The sequence below is a fragment of the Ovis aries genome, chromosome 4 (genome assembly GCF_016772045.2).
Source record: "Ovis aries strain OAR_USU_Benz2616 breed Rambouillet chromosome 4, ARS-UI_Ramb_v3.0, whole genome shotgun sequence".
Lineage (NCBI taxonomy): Eukaryota > Metazoa > Chordata > Mammalia > Artiodactyla > Bovidae > Ovis > Ovis aries.
In genome coordinates this window covers 48,906,440-48,915,854 of record NC_056057.1, presented here as the reverse complement: position 1 = coordinate 48,915,854, position 9,415 = coordinate 48,906,440, and positions in this window count along the sequence as shown.

Sequence of the window (9,415 nt, the reverse complement as noted above, 5' to 3'; positions counted from 1 at the left end):
AACTGAGAGGGATTTAAAACAACATTGGCAAAGAGTCCTTGATGTGAAGGACCTCACCCTCTAAAAAGCACATGCCACAAATGTATTTTAGAAAGAAAATGGCTGTGTACATAAGAATAATGATGTCAAGAGAAAATTACCTAAATGGTCCTGCTCCGTTTCATTATCATTCACTGAGCCAAAAACAATCAACAAAAGCAAAGACATGAGAGTTCTAAGCATTGAGAAGACATGAGACTGAGAGGTTAAAGATGTCTCAAGGCCTCCAAGGTTCATTGTATTCTGGATCCCACACTCTGCCATCTGTTCTTAGGGACCTTATTAATTCTATTTTCTCCAGAATTTTTAACTTCTGCATTCTTCTATCCCTTTTAAACAGACTCCATTTTCTTGCACTAAAAATAAAGAATAAAGGCAGGAAAAGAAAAAAAAAGAGAGAGAAGAGAGGAAAAATAAACTGTTTTTAATTCACTTCTCCAAAAAGATTCCCCTTCACCACCAAACTCATCAAAGAGATTGCTTACATTTGCTGACATCATTTCCTTACCTCCAACTTCCCACCAATTTCCATTTTTTTCCCACCAATTTCTCAACATATTCCCATGTGAATTCTTCTCTTACCAAAATATGAAACTATTCTGATAAAGATCACTAACATTAATAATTTTATTGTCACTAGATTTGATCTCTATTTTGGTCCTCATCTTCATTCAGTAGCCACACTGAAGGCCAATCCCCTCTGTAAACACTCTTATCCTTTGGCTTCCATGATGCCATGCTCTTCTGGTTTTCTCTTTGCACTTGTGACTGCTACTTCTTCATCCTCTTTTTTTCTTTTTTTGGCTCATCCTCTTTCATGCTAGCTCTTAGTTCCTCAAAGTTCAGTTATAGGCTCTCCAGTCAACTTCCTTATCCATGTGTGTCTGCTAAGTGGCTTCGGTTGTGCCTGACTCTGTGGATTATAGCCCGCCAGGTTCCTCTGTCCTTGGGGATTCTCCAAGCAACAATACTGGAATGGGTTTCCATGCCTTCCTTCAGGAGATCTTCTTGACCCAAGGATCAAACCCTCATCTCTTGTGTGTCCTGCATTGGCATGTGGGTTCTTTACCACTAGCACCACCTGGGAAGCTCCAATCAACTTCCTTAGGCAATCTCAAACACACCCGAAGCTTAAATACCAGATATCTTAAATGCACATCTATTTTGGACCTTTCTTTTGAGCTCTGGACCAAGACAGCTGTGTGAAATATTTGATCACATGTCTCAGAGAGACACTTCTCACTCACATAACCCCAAACTGAACACATGGAAGTGTTTTTCAAGATGGTAATGTAAGAAGATCCCGAACCAACCTTCTCCCATGGACACATTGCATCTTTAACTGTATATGAAACAACTTCCTCTAGAAAAAAGCTGAAAACTGGTAGAGAAACCCCTTCACATTGGACAGACAAGAAGGAAATCATATTGAAGTATGTAGGAGAGGCTGAGATATAATCTCATTGTAAATCCCACCCCTGGGACAGTGACCCACAATCAAGAGGGAACTCAAACACAGAGATTCTACCTGATAAGTGAAGGGTTTAATCACACATAAGGGACTTTAACTTATAAGACAGCATCTGAGATACGAAGCCCCAAAACATCTAGCTTTGAAATCAGTGGGGAGCATACCCAGAAGACCCTTGAGGCTGTGGCAGTGAGAAACAGCTCCAAATGGGCTCCCACAGAGAGAGAGGCTCACCCACCCCAGCACTCAGCACAGAAGCAACTCTTTGAGAAGCGCCCAGATTTTATGTGAAGGAGACTCATTTGCTAAGTTTAAAGTGTTGGTCTGAGGAATGGGGGCCTGCTGGGTACTCTCTGGGGATGGGGGCTATTGGGCGCCCTCTTCCTGCTCTCCCTTTGCCCTGCTAAACCTGGCAGTCACCATCTTGTTTTCTTTTTATTCCTTTTCATTTTCTTCTTTTATTTCTTTTCTTTTTCTGGCAGGTGCCATCTTTGCACTCCCCCTCTGCCTCACTTCAGTCAGTAGGAGCCATCTTCTACAAACATATGGTGCCCTAGTCTTTATACCTGGTGACCCAGTTTTGGGGTGCAACCCAGGGAACACTCCTTGACGACCTGGATCTGAGGGTGGATTGCTTTCTTTGCTTGTCTTGGAGCTTTGGCTTTAGGGCAAGGCTTCAGGTTTAGCATGCATCGAGAGGCTACAGAGCTGCCCTCAGGGAACATAGGCTGGGGACACCATCTTTATGCTGTCCCTCTAACTATAGCTCAGCTGTATCTCTCAGAAAGGAGCTTATATGCTTGTCTAGAACCACAGTTTTTCTGACTGCTGCCCAGGGGACATTTCTAGATTACCTAGCTCTGGTGGACAGTGAGGCTTGTGCTTGGTGGTCCCATAAGATTGCATCTATTTGCATTCTTTAAAAGTTACTGCTTGAGGGTCTAGCTTCCAATAAGCCTTAATCTAGGCACTGATTGAGATTATCCTCTTTGGGATACAGACTGGTCTTGGCACACCTTCAACTATTGAGTTGTTGAAAATAAAATAGTCTGCTTGAACAACCACAAAAGGTTTTAAAGACAACCAAAAGCTAGGGCATGGTTGAATGGTAAGTTTCATCTGCTACACAAGGCCAACCCTTCAAGACTGGGAGAGGTGACTGTTCCACCTAATGCATAGAAACCAATACAGAGAGTCATGCAAAATGAAGAAACAGAGGGATATGTTCCAAATGAAAGATAAAACCTCAGAAAATAAACCTTAATGAAATGGAGATAAGTAATTTACCTGATAAAAAGTTCAACAAATTGTCATAAAGGTGCTTGCTGAACTCACAAGAATGGATGAACACAGTAAGAACTTCAAAAAGCAAATGAAAAATAAAAGAAAGCATCAAACAGAAGTCACAGAGCTAAAGAAACATAGTTTGTTGTTCAGTCACTAAGTCATGTCTGACTCTTTGCGACCCCATGAGCTGCAGCATGATAGGCTTCCCTGTTCTTCACTATTTCCCAGAGTTTGTTCAAACTTGTGTGCATTGAGTCAGTGATGTCATCCAACCATCTCATCATCTGTTGTCCCCTTTTCCTCTTGTCCTCAGTCTTTCCTAGCATCAGGGTCTTTTCCAGTGAGTCAGTTCTTTGCATCAAGTGGCCAAAATATTGGAGCTTCAGCTTCAGCATCAGTCCTTCCAATGCATATTCAGGGTTGATTTCCTTTAGGATTGACTGGTTTAATCTCTTTGCTACCCACAGGACTCTGAAGAATCTTCTCCAGCACCGCAATTCAAAAGCATCAGTTCTTTAGGACTCAGCCTTCTTTATGGTTGAACTCTCACATCCATACATGACTACTGGAAATGCCATAGCTTTGACTATACAGACCTTTGTTAGCAAAGTGATGTCTCTGCCTTTTAATATGCTGTCTAGGTTTGTCATCGCTTTTCTTCCAAGGAGCTAGAGTGACAAAATGTGGTCAACTTGAGAAGGGACTGGCAAACCACTTTGGTTTCCTTGCCTTGAGAACCTCGAGGTATTCTTGCCTTGAGAACCCCGTGAACAGTGTGAAAAGAAACACAATAATTTAACTCAAAAATATACTAGAAGCATTCAACAGTAGACTAGATGAAATAAAGAAAGGGTCAGTGAACATGAGGACAGGGAAGAGGACCTCACCCAATCTGAACAGCAGAAATTTAAAACAGAAAAATTAATGAAACAAAGTGAAAATAGCTTAAGGGGCTTATGGAAAAACAGTAAGTGGACTAAACTTCAGATTACAACTACACTGTAAACTATTTGAGAGCAGAAACAGCTTTGGCTTTCCCATCACCATTGTAGCTGCAGCACCTAGCACAGCAGTTGGCACAAAGTAGAGGCTGAATAAACAAGTCCATACTGGTAAGAGATAAAGATATTAATTTCTATGCCTCATGTAATAAATATAAAAGGACTCAGGAGGAAAAAATCAATATGAGTAAAATTTCAAGTGACATATTTATGAACCTTTGGGGAAAGGATATATAACTCTATGCCATGACCTCTGCAGTGCTGTCAGATTTAATCTGAAGAGATAAACCTCCCAATAACATATTCTAAAAGAAAACTTCTTTAAAAATGGAATGAGAGAATAACAGTTTATATTACAATTTCATAGTTTCAACTGAATTGCCATTAGAGTTCTATGTAAAATAGATCTACCTCCCCTCCTGTACTACTCCAAATACCTAAAGTAATATATTTTTTAAAATAATGAATCACTGAATAAGAAGCATGTACGATCAGATTGATGGAGAGAGTAGAAAGTAGAAAAGCAGGTCCATATCATGTGCAAGAGATGACTATTCCAGGAAAACAAACAATTTCAGAGATACTCTAAGCCAGGAGAACAATTGCAGTTAAGGACCACATAGTAAATGTTATAGGCAGGGTTGGGAATGCAGTGAGACTGGAGAAGTGAATGAGCAAAACTTAAGATGTTAGTGCTCGGGGTCATGCAGGTGCAGGGTCAGTCTTAAAAAAGGGCACCGCCTTAATACTGCACCCAAGGCACCTCTCTTTCCTCACCTTAGTCCCAGCCCTGATTATATGCTTTGTGAGTCATGTAGTCTCTCTAACAGTTTCTCATGTCTGCCATTGCAGAGTGAAAGCAGCCACAGGTATGTAAATAAATAAACATGATTATGTTCCAATAAAACTTTATTGATAAGAACTGGTGACAGGGTGGGTTTGGCCTGAGGACCAGTTTGCTGAACCCTGCCCCAAGCTCAGGACCCACAAATACAAGGAACACAATTGGGCGAGAATATAAAAGATCGCAATAAAAATAGCTGGACCACGGGAAACCTTTCAGCATGGTTTTCCCCATTCCACACTGAGCAGTGGGCAGCAGTGGCATTTCTCTAGTCCTATAGAATTCATGACATGTTCCAAACTGTCTTTTTTGTTTTCTCTTAAATTTAAATGCAGTCACATTTGGTTGACTGTAGAATTCTGGTTTAAAAATAATTTTCCCTCAGAACTAGAGACACTGTTCTGTTGTCTTTCAGCATCTTATATTGACGCTGGAAATTTTTTTCTCTGATATTCTGCTTCGTTTTTGTTTTTTTTTTTTTTTTGTCAATAACATCTCTTTTTTCTCTGGGAACATCTTGGATTTTCTCTTGAGCTTCATATGGAAAAGAAAAATCCACAAGAAAGAATAGTGTATTGGAAGCATAAATATCAGGATAGGATCCAATAATATGAATGTATTAAGTTTCTTGGTCAATAAACAGGAAAAAAACTGCATTTTTTAAAAATCCAGTCATATGCTTTTTCATAAGAGACATAGCTGAAACAAAATGATCCCAAATAACTGAAATAAAGTTTTAAGAAAAAAATATATCCAAGGTATGCTAATAAAAAGGAAGCCAATATAGTGATATTAATTTCACATGCATAAATTTCCAGATGAAAAAGTTTTAATTGGGAAAAAGAGGAATATTTTATATTGATGAAAATAACAAGCTATAAAAACAGAAGTCAGAAATTTTACCTGACATAACTTGGAAAGTATAAAATAAAAATATTAATACTAAATGAAATTGACAAATAAACACAGTGGGAAACTCATTAAATGTATCAGGAATTGATAGATCAAGAAAACAGACCTTATGAAAGAATGAAAAGAATTTGCATAATATAATTAACAATCAAAAATACATTTAACTCCCCTCAGAAAAAAAGCACGCACCTTGTTTTCAAACACCAGTGAAATAGCTACAAAAATTGAACATAAACCCAGTCAAAGAGAAATTTCCCAAATCTAAGACTCTTGAAAACAGAAATCATAATCTTGATTCTGATATCAATGAAAAAAAATTAGATGACAAAAACACATAGTGTTTCCTCTTAAATAGGAAATGAAAACTAAAATTACAAACTACTTTTAAATAAGCTAAAAGTGACAAAAAATTATCTAAAACTTAAGTAATATACCCAAAGTAATACTCAGGCTATAATGTATTAACTTAAATAACATATTAAAAAATCAGAATGATTAAAAATAAATTAACTAAAAACACTAGAAAATGAAAAAATAACTCGAAAATAAAAGCAAGTGATTAATAAAGCACTAATGTAAAAAATAAGCTTTGTGGGTTTTTTTTAACATTAGTGAGTTTGAGCAAGCTCCAGGAGTTGGTGATGGACAGGGAAACCTGGTGTGCTGCAGTCCATGGGGTTGCAAAGAGTCAGACAAGACTGAGAGACTGAACTGAACTGACTGAATGTGAAAAATATGAAACGATACAACTTGTTCAATATAATTACAAGTTGTTTCCTTGAAAGAGCAATGAAACGGATCTTTGTCAAGTATGACAACAAAAGAGAAACCCCAAATAAACCACATAAGGAAGAGAGGCAACTTTAGAGATGGAGGAGATATGTTTTAACTTTTGGAGGTTACTAAAGACCAATATCTCTGTGAATGAATGATCTTGTTGGAAAATATACATAACAAAACTTTTAAAGGGAGACAGAGGGGAAAAACTACATAAGTGAAAAGACTCAAAAGAAAGTTAGAAGCTATCCAAAAATTTATGCAAAAGAAAAAGTGCTCTGGGGGAAGATGACAGTAGTAGCCTGGCATTATATTTCCCTAAATCCCTCCCAAGAAACAAAGCAACTAGGATAGAGTTGAAATCTGCAGGAGGAGTAGGAATTAACTAGGTAAACGGGGAGGAGAAAAAGGCATCCGGGAAAGAGGAATAATTTATACAAATACCCTGAGACAGAACAGACCATGGCATATACTGGGAACTGACAGAAAGCCAAAATGCCCTGTGTGATCCCCATCTCTTAAATGTGGGTGGGAACTACGCTGGCTTCCAACTAATGAAACATGGCAAAGGTAACAAAGATGGACCTGATTACATGTGCTGATTTCATTCCATAAGATTACTATACAAACCATCTTGGTGTAGGAGAGTCTCTCTCCCTGCTGACTTTGAAGAAGCAAGCAGCCATATTGGATAAGGGACAGGAAATGAGGGTAGCTTGCAGCCAAGAGCCAATTAAAAACTGAAATCCTAGAGATCAAACTGGTGGCACCAGAGGGGAGAGCTGTGGGGGTGGTGAGAAAGGGGAATTGGATTAAGAGGTACAAACTTCCTGTTACAAATAGTTTAAAAGTTATAAAGCCATTGGAATGTTATGTACAGCATAACAAATATAGAAAATAATATTGGTAATACCTCTGTATGGTGATAGATGGTAAGTAGGCTTATCGTGGTTATCTAATAATGTGTAAAAAATACTGAATCATATGTTGTACACCTGAAACTAACACAATACTTTAAGTCAGTTATACTTCAGTAGAAAAAAAAACCTCAGCATTAAAAACATGATTCTTTATAGTTTGAATTAATTGAACTCACTACTTTGGATATCTTTTTTTTTCTCTCTTTCCAACAATATAAGGTGAAAAGGAGAATTAAAATTAGCACAACCACTTTATATATCAATGTAGACAGCTTAAGGAGCTAATCTGGGTGTCGAAACAAATTGTTTTCCCCCAAAGAATTATATGATTTGTATGACTAGGATACTTCATAATTGTAAAATATCTTCTTAAATTTCTGCTGTTTGGACCTAATTTCACCATTTAGGCTTCCCTGGTGGCTCAGATGGTAAAGAATCTGCCTGCAATACAGGAGACCTGGGTTCAATCCCTGGGTCAGGAAGATCCCCTGGAGAAGGGAATGGCAACCCACCCCAGTGTTCTTGCCTGGGGAATCCGGTGGACGGAGAAGCCTAGCAGGTTACAACACATGGGGTCACAAAAGAGACAGATATAACCACAACTGAGCAACTAACACTTCGAACTTCACCATTTGTTTATATAACAACTGATTTTGCAGAATTTACATGAGAACGGTTCTCACTGAATAACTCACATCCAAAAAAAAATTGTGTAAAGAATTTCTCTACATGAATAAATAATTTTGATTAAAAAATTGTCCTAACTGGGGAAAAAAACAGAAACTGAAACCCTCAGTTCGTCAATGAAAATGGACAGCTGTCAACAGGCATAGGAACTTGAAAGTGGATCCTTCCTCAGTTGAACCTCCTGTAAGACTGAAACCCTGACCAGTTCCTTGAATATAGCATGAGAGACCATGAAGCTGGGGACCTGGCTAAACCATGTCCAAACTTCTCACTCACAAAAAATTGTGAGCTAATAGATGCATGCTGTTTTCAGCTGGTAAACCTGTGGTAATATTATTATGCAACAGATAAATAATTCACAACCAGAACACTAATCATCACTCTTATAAGGGAGGGGATGGTGGAAGTGATGGTGTGTGACTTCCAAGGCTAGGTCTTAAAAGGCAATGCAGCCGTTACCTCACTCACTAAAATATACCAGAAGCTTCAGCCACCATGTAGGCAGTCTGCCTTAAGGCTGACACATGAAAGCTGCCAACCTAGTGCATACAGAGGGACCACATGAAAAGGCCTTTGATACAGAAAAGCAAGAAATGCCCAGTCATCCTCAGCTGCTCCAGCCCCTCACCGATTCTGCTCCAGCCTCCATCTGAGACCCTAAGCCAAGAGCACACAGCCTAAGTCCTTCCGGAATTCCTGACCCACAGAAACAGAAAACATTTTTTAAAGCTCAAGACTGACCTTTTTAATGCAACAATAGGATAACTAGAACAGATAATCAACTTAATATTGATCTAAGTTGGAGGATATTAGAAAATCAACTCATTATTTTGAAAACTAGTAAATAAAAAAGAATGAAGCACTTATTCTGTTTTTCTTATATGAACTATATATCCAGATACCCAGATAGTTTATGATGGGCAGTTTCCCTCTATAGACATATTTCTAAGAGATGCAAAATAGTGACTGAATGAATTAATACAATGAATGACCCCCAAAGGAATTAGTCAATGTAAACACTAAGCTTCAATAACTATCAGCCTCACAAAAGGAGTGACAGTGAGACATATGTGCCTCCTCATGGAAGAACATGCCAGCTATGAGGTAATCTTGCCAAGACACTAAATAAAACACCTAAGATTTAAAGGGACAACCAACTGACAGGAAATACAGAGACTGGAGAAAGACAGTAACATACGTCATAGGAATACATTCTGCAAAAGCCAGACCTGTGATGTCCAGTGCTGTTGCTATAAGTCACACGTGACACTTGTGCAATTAAGTGCAAATTAAGAAATGACGTAAGTCTAAAATACAACACTGAATTTGTGTCCCAAGTAAGAATGTAAAATAATTAATAATTTAATATTGATTACATGTTGAAATTATAATATTTTGGATATATTAGATTAAATAAAATCTTTTATTTTAAAATATTTTACCTCTTTTTATATTTCTTATTATGGCTTTTGGAAAA